Genomic DNA, 11928 nt, shown 5'->3' with positions numbered 1-11928 from the left:
ATATATAGTGGAGAAAACAAGGCCTCTTGCATAAATGGTGCTGGGAAAACTGGAAAGCCACCTGCAAAAGAAGGAAATGACTGTTGTCTATCACCACACATCAAAATTAACTCAAAATGGATTGAAGACCTCAATATAAGACCTGAAACAATAAAATGCATAGAAGAAAACATAGGAAGGAAACTCAAGGATCTTGGATTTAAAGAGGATTTTATGAATTTGGGAAGTAGAAAGGAAATATAAATGAATGAGACTACATCAAACTAAAAAGCTTCTGCACCACAAAGAAACTGTCAACAAGGTAAAGAGACAACCATTCGAATGAGAAAAGATATATGCAAGCATTGCCTCTGATAAGGGCCTAATATCCAAAATATACAAAGAACTCATACAACTCAATAAGAACAAAAATACAAATGATCCAATCAAAAAATGGGCAGAGGACCTGAACAGACACTTAGCCCTAAAGGACATTCTAATGGCCAACAAATATTTGAAAAGATGCTCAACATCGCTAGCTATTAGGGAAATGCAACTCAAAACCACAATGAAATAACATTTCACACCTGTTAGAATAGTTGTTATCAATAGGACAACTAATAACAAATGTGATAGAGAATGAGGAGAAAAAGGAACCCTCATACACAACTGATGGGATTGCAAATTGATACAGCCACTATGGAAAACAGTACGGAGATTCCTCAAAAATCTAAGAATTGATCTACCATATGATCCAGCAATTCCTCTACAGCTTATTTTTGCAAAAACTTGAAATCTCATATCCAAAAAGATATTTGCACATTGATGTTTATAGTAGCATTTTTCAAGGGGTCCAGGAGATGGAAGCAACCGAAGTGTCCTATAATAGATGATTGGCTACAGAAGCTGTGGTACATATATACAATGGAATATTACTTAGCCATATGAAGAGATGAACTACTGCCATTTGTGACACCATGGATGGACCTCCAGATAATTATGCTAAGCGAAATAAGCCAGACAGAAAAAGTTGAAAATTATATGATATCACTTACATATGGGACATAAACATAAAAGCAACAAATAAACAGGGGAAACTACCGGAGACTCATAGACAGGGACAGTAGATTAGTGGTTTCCAAAAGGAAGGAGGTAGACAAATATGTTAAAAGGGGTCAAATATGTGATGACAGAAAGAAATCTAACTATGAGAGGTGAATACACAATGAATATATATATATATATATATATGTATATATATATATATGTTACTGTTAAAATGTACAGCTGAAACTTGACACATTTTGTTAACTAATGTCACCTTAAAAAAAGAAAACTTAATTGAAAAATAAAAGTAGGGTGACTGAATGGATAAGAAAACAAGATCCTTACATACACTGCCAAGAAGAAATTCACTTCAGATCAAACGACACACACATAGCGAAAATAAAGAGATGAAAATAGAAATGAAGGAAAAAATCAGATGTGGCAATACTTATCAGACAAATAGGCTATAAAACAAAGGTTATAACAGGAGATAAAGAAGGACTCAGTAATCCTACTTCTGGTTATTTATCTGAATAAACCCAAAATACTACTTTGTAGGGACATCTGTATCCATATGTTTATTGCAGCATTATTTACAATAACTAAAATATGGAGGCAACCTGGGTCAATGGATAAAGAAGAGGTGATGCATATATAGAATGGAATATTATTCAGTCGTTAAATAAATAAATAAAAATAAATAAATAACTGAAATCTTTACATGTAGTATATATCTACAGGGTATTGTGCTGAGTGGATTAAGACAGAGAAAGGCAAATACCATATGATTTTACTTACTCGTGGAATCTAAAGAACAAAATAAACAAATAAAAGAGAAAGAAACTCACAGATACAAAGAACATGTTGAGGTTTACCTGATGAGAAAGCAGTTTAATGGGTGAGTGAAAAAGGGGGAAGGGACTAAGAAGTACAAATTAGTAGTTACAAAATAGCCATAGAAATGCACAGTAAGGAATATAGTCAATAATATTATAATAACTATGTATGGTGTCAGATGGGTACTAGATTTATCGGGGTGATCACTTTGTGAGTTTTATAGATGTTTAATCACTATGTTGTATGCCCGAAACTAATATAATATTATATGCCAACTATAATTGAAAAGTAAAAAATATTATTATAAAAAGAAATCCTCTAAATGTCCCTATTTGCCCAATTATCTATAAACTATTTATTATATACATGAGTTCAAAATAACATGTAGATTTCAACGTATAAAGTGGTTTATTTTTACTTTTTAAAATAAATGATTTAATTTTTATTCATAATTAATATTAAGCAAATCACATTTATAATTATGGACCTATTCATTTAAAGGTTCCAAATTATGTATGCTTTTTCCAATATTTTTTTAAGATTTGAAATACAGTGCATAAATCATTGAGAAAACAAGTCATACTAGCTGGACATCTGCTATTTAAATTAAAGCCAATAAAATAGTTGAACACGTTTTTCTGCTGAAAAATAGACAGATGGTCAGTTCATTAGAGTGCTTCACAAATTAAATACGAGAGAGTATGATTAATTATCAAATATGTATTCATATATTAATAAGAACCTAACTTGAGCATAAAAAAGGAAATAAACTTTTCTATTTTTAGTCAAAACTGTTTGTTGTACTTATGGGATATTTTTTCTCAGGGTTCAAGTGAAAGGCTATTTTCTTTTTTTGATTCTCTGGTCTTTTACTGTGTGGTCTATTTTCTCCGCATTTGATTATACCTTTTTCGATATTTAGGTAAGGTTTAATTTTTATTCTATCGTGTGCTTTATATTTGTTACACTATATTTGTATATTTAAGATAATATTTATTAGATACATACTTGAACAATGATATAAAGAACTTGAGTAATCTTTCCTACACCTTTTTCTTCTCATCCACTTTTAAAAATCAATACTATTAGTAGAATCTTTTAAATTTAATTTTATATAAGATAATCAGTAAGCTTATTCTACTTTCTGCCTTCTCTCTTCCTACCATTTACATTCTCTTTTGTCACTTTTATCCTTACATTTGTATTCTAAAACAATTGTTCTAAATACATGAAGTTAAGTGTATTTACTGCAGTTGTGTGTGCTGAAATGAAATCTCTGTCTCAGACTTTCTTTCTTTGAGTGTCTACTAGGTTCGGCTCTATTGCTTTCTTGCATCAAATATTACTAGGAATAAGTCTAAATAACATCCTGGTTAACTTTCTAAATAATTTCAATGTTTAAACTTTAATAAATGTATTCATTATTAATCTTGTCTTATTCTTAACTATTCTAATTTAATTTTCCCTGGCACAAAACTTCCACTTAAATATTTGGCTTCAAATTCTTTTTTTCAGAAGTTTTGTTTCTAATTGTGTCCTAAAATATATGTCTGTTGTCTTCATTTTCTTCTTTGGGCACTCCAACTAAATATTTGGTGAATCTTATGTAATTTATACCTACCACTTTCTTCATATTATCTTTTTGTTTTTGTTTCTTTTCAGTTTGTTTGAATTGTCATATGTCTCTAATTTGTGTACTATATTGTGCTTTCTACATTGTTTATCCTCTATTGTACTATAACTAATTAGACTTTACTTTTCCCAGGAAGTCTTTTTCTTATTTCCTTCCTGAATTCTGTCAGTTCTTGTATTTTCTGTTTTCTAGTCATCAACATTTGCTGTCTATTCATCTCTTTCCTGTTTCTACTTTCATTTTGTATCTTTTTTTTTTTTTGCTTCTTTTAATCTAGTGTTTATTTCTGATTCTTCCTCAGATTTTTTTAGAAGAAACTAACCAGAAATTTTAGTTATGTGCTTTGGTTGATGGAAAGCAAACTGAAGTATTGTGCGGTCTTCAGAAAGCTTATCACCTTCACAAAGCTTTCATCAATTTTGTTATTTTTTTGATTGTCAAGCATTCTTTTTGTTTTAAATTTGGGGCATTCGAAAGCTTGGGTTCACCTAACTCTCTATTCTTACATTACTGCAACATTTCCTAGGTGTGAGGAAGTAAAGTCTAAATAATAAAAAGTTTTCTTCTTCAGAACAACTTCCTTCACCATTTTAAATTTTACCATTGGCTTTCTAAGAATACTTCTGGTTTCTCCTTTTTTTGTTTTTACTGTAGATAAGAATTGTTGTAATCAAATGATTATTCCATAAACAGTGTAGGAGCATTACTCTGTTACAAATTTAAATGTCTTCACTTTATACATATTAAAGATATACTCAAAATATTATTATGATAGGTCTTCTGACTATAACATTTTAACAAGCAGAGAGTAGTTATATTATGTGAATAGTTAGTAACTAGTAGAATTAGAATGTTGTGTCAGATAGACTGATTGTGACATCTTTGCTTTACTTGTCTACACTAGTCTACTCTTTGCTTCACTTATCTCAGTCACCCCTTACAGATTTTATATTTTAAGTAAAAGCAAAATTGTAAAATAAGGGTAGAATGATAAGAATTACTCAGAACTAACTACACACTTATCTAGGTTTTGGCAGAAGAAAAGACAGAAGTAGAAGTAATAAATCCCCCGGAGTAGCTGCTGGATGGAGAGATATACAGAGAGAAAGACACAGAGAGAATTCTGGTCTCAGATGCTGACTAATAGCAATGGAGACATTAATTACACATTTCTCTAATTGTCCTTTGTCAGTAAGCTTGGATAAAAGTGAACAAGATGCTGAGGTTTAAAATGAATTATAGAGATCATTTGAGTATTGGAGGCTTGTTCTTATCGAAGGAAATCATCCAGAATTGGTAAAATAGTCTAAATTCCTAGGATAACTCAAATACTCTGAAAGACTTCATAAAAGAGCATAAAGAAAGAATTCTATCTGACAGCTGAAAGTAACCAGAATATATCCAAGACAGATCTTCAAACATCCTCATATCCAACCACACCTCCTTCAGGACAGAGAAAAACCTAGAAAATAAAATATGTTGTCCATATATAAACGTAACATAATAAAAATGTTTTTCATGCATCAAAAGATAGTTTTATCTGCATTATATAGAAAATTAAGGGTCATTGAGTTACTCATGTTAGATGCAAATAAATTAAAGAAAGTATAAGATATGTATACAAAGTTATTATATGACAGTCAAAAGAGGACATAGCCATAAATAAATAAATGAATGAATGAATGAAGTTTAAGAAGCTATAGAAAAATTTAAACTTTTCCATAAATTCAACATAATGAAGCCAAAATTAATGTCATAAAACAAAACAATGAGATAATATTGAAGGGAAATATATTATAGCTATGAAAAACAAAGAACAGAATAGATAATAGCTGTTGCTTATTTTTTTAACATGGATGAAATCTACAAATGATTAAAATTCCCTCAGAAGAAACAAAACAAATGGATGAAATGCACTAAGATGATAATGGCTACTGAAAATAGTATTTATTTCAAGAAGATTGATGCATTTAAAGTAGAATATATGACAAATATTAAAGAAAATGCATACATTCAAATTATTATTGAAGAAATATTTTTCAAAAATCAAATAAATACTAAGAAATATTTAAATTGTATTCCAGGTAAAATTAATATTTAGTAATTTGTTTATCAGTGTATTCATTTAGTAAATAACTATGTAGTTTCTTCTTTATGGCACTGGAATAAAATACAGAAGACATGTATGGATGCTAGCCTAATAGAGCTTATACAGTAAAGTATGCTGCTAAAAACTAAACAAAGAAATAATTTTAAAAAAACCTATAAATTTTGGTAAGTGTAAGTAAAATATAAGCTTCTGGGATAATAAATGAAGTGATTACAAAGGGCCTTAGAAAGTTTTGAAAGTCAGATTATTAAAAATATAAGATGATTCAAAGATGGGAGAATAATTATTTCCAGGAAAGAAATAAAAGATACAACTGCCCTTTGGCAGGAAAGAAGTTAGCTTTTTTTTTTTTTTCCCAGCACTTCAACCTGTAATAAACTACAGTTATTTAATGTATTTATTTCTGTGTAAATACACAGCAAAGTTGAGTCTACCATTTACAAACAATAGTGTTTAAGTCTTCTTAACCTATAAGAAGAAATAATAGCAGAGTGCTATCATATTGTTCTCCAAAGCAGTTGTGCCTATTTATTTACATTTTCCTCAGCAAATCTTGGAGTTCTCTTTTTCTCATAACCAGATGAATGTCTAATGATCTTGTAAGTTTGCAAGTGTTAACCACAGTTTGCAAGTGTTTAACCACTGAGTGTTAAATCCATTAAGATGTTTCCCTCTGAGTTCAGACAATAATGATAAAACCATATTTTTAAGCAAACTAGAACAGAATTCTGCTTGTGCCTACCCAAGACCTTGAATAAAAAGACCAACTTCTTTAATATCAACTCTAAATACCAAAAGTATATACAACCCCCATGTTCAGGAGTTAAGTTTCAATTCTTTCAAATTCTATGTTTGTTAATCAGACAACATAAAGATCATATTAGAATTTTTTAACTTTCATCAGATGCTAACATAAAAGTATCCCAGCAAGCTTTTGCCAATAGTTGATCAATTATGGGGACTCTTTCAATGATTGTATTAGAATCTATCTCTTGCAAGGTTTTGTACATCCATCTCAGAAATTGCTAGAACTGAGGTAAATGAAGGCAGATGTCTTACTGGATTTTTAAAGTGAAGGCCTGGCCCATATAGAAAGATTCCATATCCAAAACTGATAATAAAATGAAAGACTTACTGAATCTTGAGCCATCTTAAAAAAGGGAAAAGTGGTACACCTTCACAATGGCCTGCCAAACACTGAAAGAAAACGTGAGCATGCATCAAATAATTCTTCAGACTAAGAAGTCTAAGACCAAGGCACCAGCAGATTCAGTGTCTGGGGAGAACTCACTTTCTGGTTCACAAATAGCCATTTTTTTGCTGTGTCCTCATGCATTAGAAGAGCAAAGACATAACTTTTAAAAAATATATGCAGATCAACGTGGAATAGGAGAAAGCATGATGAAAAAAAGACTGAAATGATTGAATAGTTAAACCATTAAGTCTCTTTATAGTTTGCTTTTTCCTATCTGCAACTGAAAATCATCAAATGTTTTAAGCAGCAAGTGTTATAGTTTCTTTTGTTTTTTAAAGTGATCGTAATTTTGTATTGTATGTTCATTAAATTAGAATTGTCTAGAATAGAATTGGGGAGAATAGTTAACATTTGTAGGTAACATTTGTATAGAGCATATGACAATAATACTTTACTTTGATAATGTTAGAACTCATTGAGAGAAGTTAATAATTTTGTCATATTTTAGACACAAGATAGCCAAATATACTGAAGGATTTGAAATGAGTAATGAAGAAAAAGAAGGACCTGAATGTGACATTTGAGTTTTTGGCCCAAGCATCTGGTATCTACACTAAGAAATCAGATTTTACACAGATAAGAAAAATTAAAGCCGAGGGCAGTTTTGAGGTGAGGAGATCAAGTGTTTATTTTGTAACATTTAAGGGAAGATTTAAAATTGTTTACCACAGATAATCAAGAAATATCAGATACTATAGTAGGATAACAACAAGAATAGACATTAAACAAATATGATATTATAGGTAGAGGAACATGAAAGGGAACATAAATGACTTAATGGTTTCATCTTTTTTTTTTTGAATTTTGTTTTATTAGTTTCAAGTATACAGTACATTGGTTAGACATTTATATAGTTTATAAAACAATCCTCCTAATTGTTCTTTCTCTCCTCTGGTTCTCCACCTAGCCATTACATTAATGCTAACTGCATTCCCTGTTGTGCTCCCCATCCCCGTGACCATCGATCAACTACTAATTTGTGCATTTTTAATCTTCACCCCATTCTTCCAGCCCACCAACACACCTCCTCCTGGTCATTATCAAATTGTCTTCTATTTTGTGAGTCTGTTTTTGATTAGTTTGTTCTTTTAGTTCCTTAGATTCCGCAAATAAGTTAAATCATAGGTATTTATCTTTCTCTGACTTATTTCACACAGCATAATAACCTCTAAGACCATCCATGTCATTGTGACTGGTAGGATTTCATTTTGTTAATGTCTGAGTAATATTCCATTGTATATATGAACCATAACTTTTTTATCCAATCTTCTGTTGATGGGCATTTAGATTGCTTCCCTATCTTGGCTATTGTAAATTGTGCTGCCATGAACATAGGGGTGCATATATCTTTACAGATTATTGTTTGGAAGGGCATTAGTAGATAACCATACAAATGATCAATCAAGATTTGAAAGCATAATCATTGAAAGTTATGATATTACTACATACATATAATAATGTATGTAAGAAAAATTGGGAGTGAAGGAGACTTCAGGAAGTATAAAATGACAGGAAAGAAATGAACAATCTCTAAGTATTTCACCTTCTTTATCAGTGAAACATCACAGGCAAATGACATATTTAGCATAACACACAGTTCTGTGGAATTAGCCAACTTGGCTCAAACTCCAGCTGTACTACTTGTTGGGAATATAAATTTGGCAAAGGCAATAAATTTCTACCTGCCTTACTTTTTTTTTTTTATCTATGAAATAAGGATAATAGCAATGCCTGACACACAAGGTTGTGGTAAAAAATGAAAGGCATTAAGCTATGCAAGGCACATAGAAAAAGCTCCATCATATGATGAATGTTTGCTGTTCTTACACAATCTAAAGTTGATGAATCAACTTAATTATGCCATATAAGACAGGAAGAAAACAAAATAATAAGTATCTGACTATGAACTTTGCAATCACTGGAAGAAAAAGTAACACACACAGAAAATAAAATAGATTATCAGTATAAAATTATAAGAAATAATGGAAGTATTAAGAATAAATTACAATAAATATAAATAAGTAGAATTCTGTGTCTTTGTCTTAACCCAAGGCACATCTAAATTAATGAGTGAACCTTGAAAACTCTGCAAAAAAGAGCATTTTAGATTAATAAATTCACAGTCTAAATATGTCAGCAAAAGTCATAAAAATATTTAGTGATAAATATAGTAATGTTAAATTACTAAGGCATAAATTAATTTTAGTAGTGGCTTTTCAGTTTGTTGGAAGATTTCTTTATTGCCTAAAGAGCAACTCTAAAGTTTATTTTTCTCAAAATAAAATAACTCAATGTATATCTTTTAGGAATACCTTATTAATATTTTCTATATTATCTTAATTTTTCTACTTAGTATGTAGAATTAACTTTTGGCAGAAGAAAATTTTAATAAATACTAACATTTTTAAAGAGCAATTTTTTTAAAATCAATGAGCTAAAATAAATTATTAAAATATCAAAATAAAAGTAGTAAAAGTAGAATTTATGAATTAAGATATAAATAGAAATTAAAAAATGAAACTGTAAAACTGATTGATATATTCGAGTTTGTTTAATACACAACAAGAATGACAGTTATGTTTCCAGCAGAAACAATGGAAACCAGAAGAAAATACAATGACATATTTTATTTATGAAATAAATTAATAGTCCTTTGACTCTCAAGCAATAAAAAATGACTTCTCTCATCTATATTATATTAAATTTTATGGAAGTAGTAGTCATGTAATTAGAGAAAAAATCAATAACAAAATATTAGAAGAGAAAAGACAAGGATTATTATTTGTAATTGATGTGATTTTATGCTTAAAAAAGAGAAAATTCTTTTGAAAACTATTAGGAGTAATAAAAGTTATATAGTAATCAGGCTGAGAATTAAATTAGTATATAATAGTTTTAAGTTTTTCTCATAAATGTTAAAAGTAAAAAATATACAACGAGAGACTCCATTTAAAATAGCATCATAAACTCTATAATACTTAGAAATAAAATTAACAACAATTTTGAAAAAAAAATTTGTTAACAAAATATGACTTTAATTACTACCTCCCCAATTATGGATTATTATGAGAACTTGTGTTGCCCAGAATTACCATTCAGACAATATTTTCCTTATGTAGATTATTCACAGCAAAACTTGGAGTATAGGCTATTGATTCCTTGTCCTTCAAGATGTTTCTTAGCCTCCTTCTCCTAAAACTATGAACTGAGTGTTCACAAATTATAAATTTTTCTTAAGTTATACTTAATGAAACATAATTAGAAATCCTAACTTGCTACAATAAATGGCATTCGAAAGCCAAATATGAATGGTTTCTGGTATGCTTATCACCATCCTGCTCTCATTCATTAGCAGAGGTAATTAAGAGTTGGTTACAAATAAAAAGTCATTCATTAACAGCTTTACATTATCCTGCTCTCTCTCTCCTCATGGAGTCTAATGTTTAAGTTCTGGCACCTTTGCACATTATTTTGTCTTTGTTAATTAAACTATCTGATAGTCACTTCTCATTTCTCTGGGATGAAAGAAGAGTGAGGCAGACATAATGCAAGAGGGAAGTAATTGAGGCACCGGGGCTCCAGAATATTGCTTGCATCAAAAAAGAAAATGTTAGTGGAGTGTAGTTAACTATTCTGGAGAGGTATAGCATGTGGGGAAACATCTAGTGTACTTATTATTGGTTTTTAAGCAAATGTGCATTCAAACTTACTCTTTACGCATGAATGCTTCTCACTAAGGTATCCAAATAAAATGGCATTTAAATCATTATATAATATAAGAATAATATGTAAGTAATTATGGTCACTAAGAAATGACAAAGAACCTAAATAATGAAGCTTTTGAAAATTTTCAGTTGTGATAAAAATAGACTTTTAATTATTAGGGGAAAAAAATGAAGAATTTTGAAAATACTATTATGGTAAATGTTAAACATTTTAGTCAACTGTCAAAAATATTAAAAAGTAGATTTTAAATAATGGCACCAATTTTCATGCTTAATTTTAGAATTTAAGTATCCGTTCTATTCTGCTAATATAGTAGATGCTCACTATGGAGTACAAAAATAATCATCATAGTGAGTTCGTTTCTATTTCACATGTTTTTAAAATTTGCACATATTATCAGATTAAGTATGTATAGTGACCATATGTGTTTGTTTTAAGAACTATTGAAGAACACAGTCTCCATTAGAAGACATGTAAAATATTTTACTATGTCTTTCTATGACTCATAAGAATAAGTTTGCTATTTTTATTTTCTTAAAACTCTTTGTCATCTACTTGTTTTAAATTCTTTATTTTCTTACAGGGAATCTTGACCATAATTCTCATGGGAATGTGAGAATAAACTATATTATACGTGATTTAACTTTTCTATTATTCTGTTTAAATTTTCCCAATTTATGTTTCTGAATTTACTCTGTATATTGCTACCTAAATAATAAAAGGATCCTGAGAGAGAAAATGCTAGGGTGAAGGAGAGATTAAATCAGCTTAAAAATGGGCCACTGCTTTCAGAAGAAAGTCAAAAAGTCTCATAATAATATTCACAATTTTTAGAATCTCTGTTTGAATTTACTTTGCAGACTTTTGAACTACAACATCCAATCTGTCCTTTACTCAATTGAATTGCACTACTGACACTTTTCTCAAAAATAGTGGAGTCAAGAAATGATTTTAATAAAAAAAGGATGTGAGAGTGAAGAGTCAAAAAAAAAAAGGTTCCATAGTAACTATATGTTAAAATGTAGTAGTTCTCATTTTGTAAAACAGCTTAGTCAATTTCAACACATTTTGTGGCCTACATGGAGTTCACAGGTATTATTTAGTGTAGACTAATGGGTGGACTAGATGGATACTCTGAAAGTCATATTTTTGAGGTTGTTTTTAGAGTTGTCAGATCAAGCAAGGATTACTCCATAGGAAATTAATTTTATGTTAGTTTCTTTCTTTCTACATAAAACATATATGCATTTTTGTTTGGGTTTTAACTTTGATCTGTCTTTTTTACAACTTAAATTTGGCAAGCTTACATGTGATTTCTAGTGGGAATTCAAATGAAATCTA

This window comes from Pteropus vampyrus, unplaced genomic scaffold (assembly GCF_000151845.1).
Source record: "Pteropus vampyrus isolate Shadow unplaced genomic scaffold, Pvam_2.0 Scaffold97, whole genome shotgun sequence".
In the NCBI taxonomy this organism is placed as follows: domain Eukaryota; kingdom Metazoa; phylum Chordata; class Mammalia; order Chiroptera; family Pteropodidae; genus Pteropus; species Pteropus vampyrus.
This window is presented reverse-complemented; position numbering follows the sequence as displayed.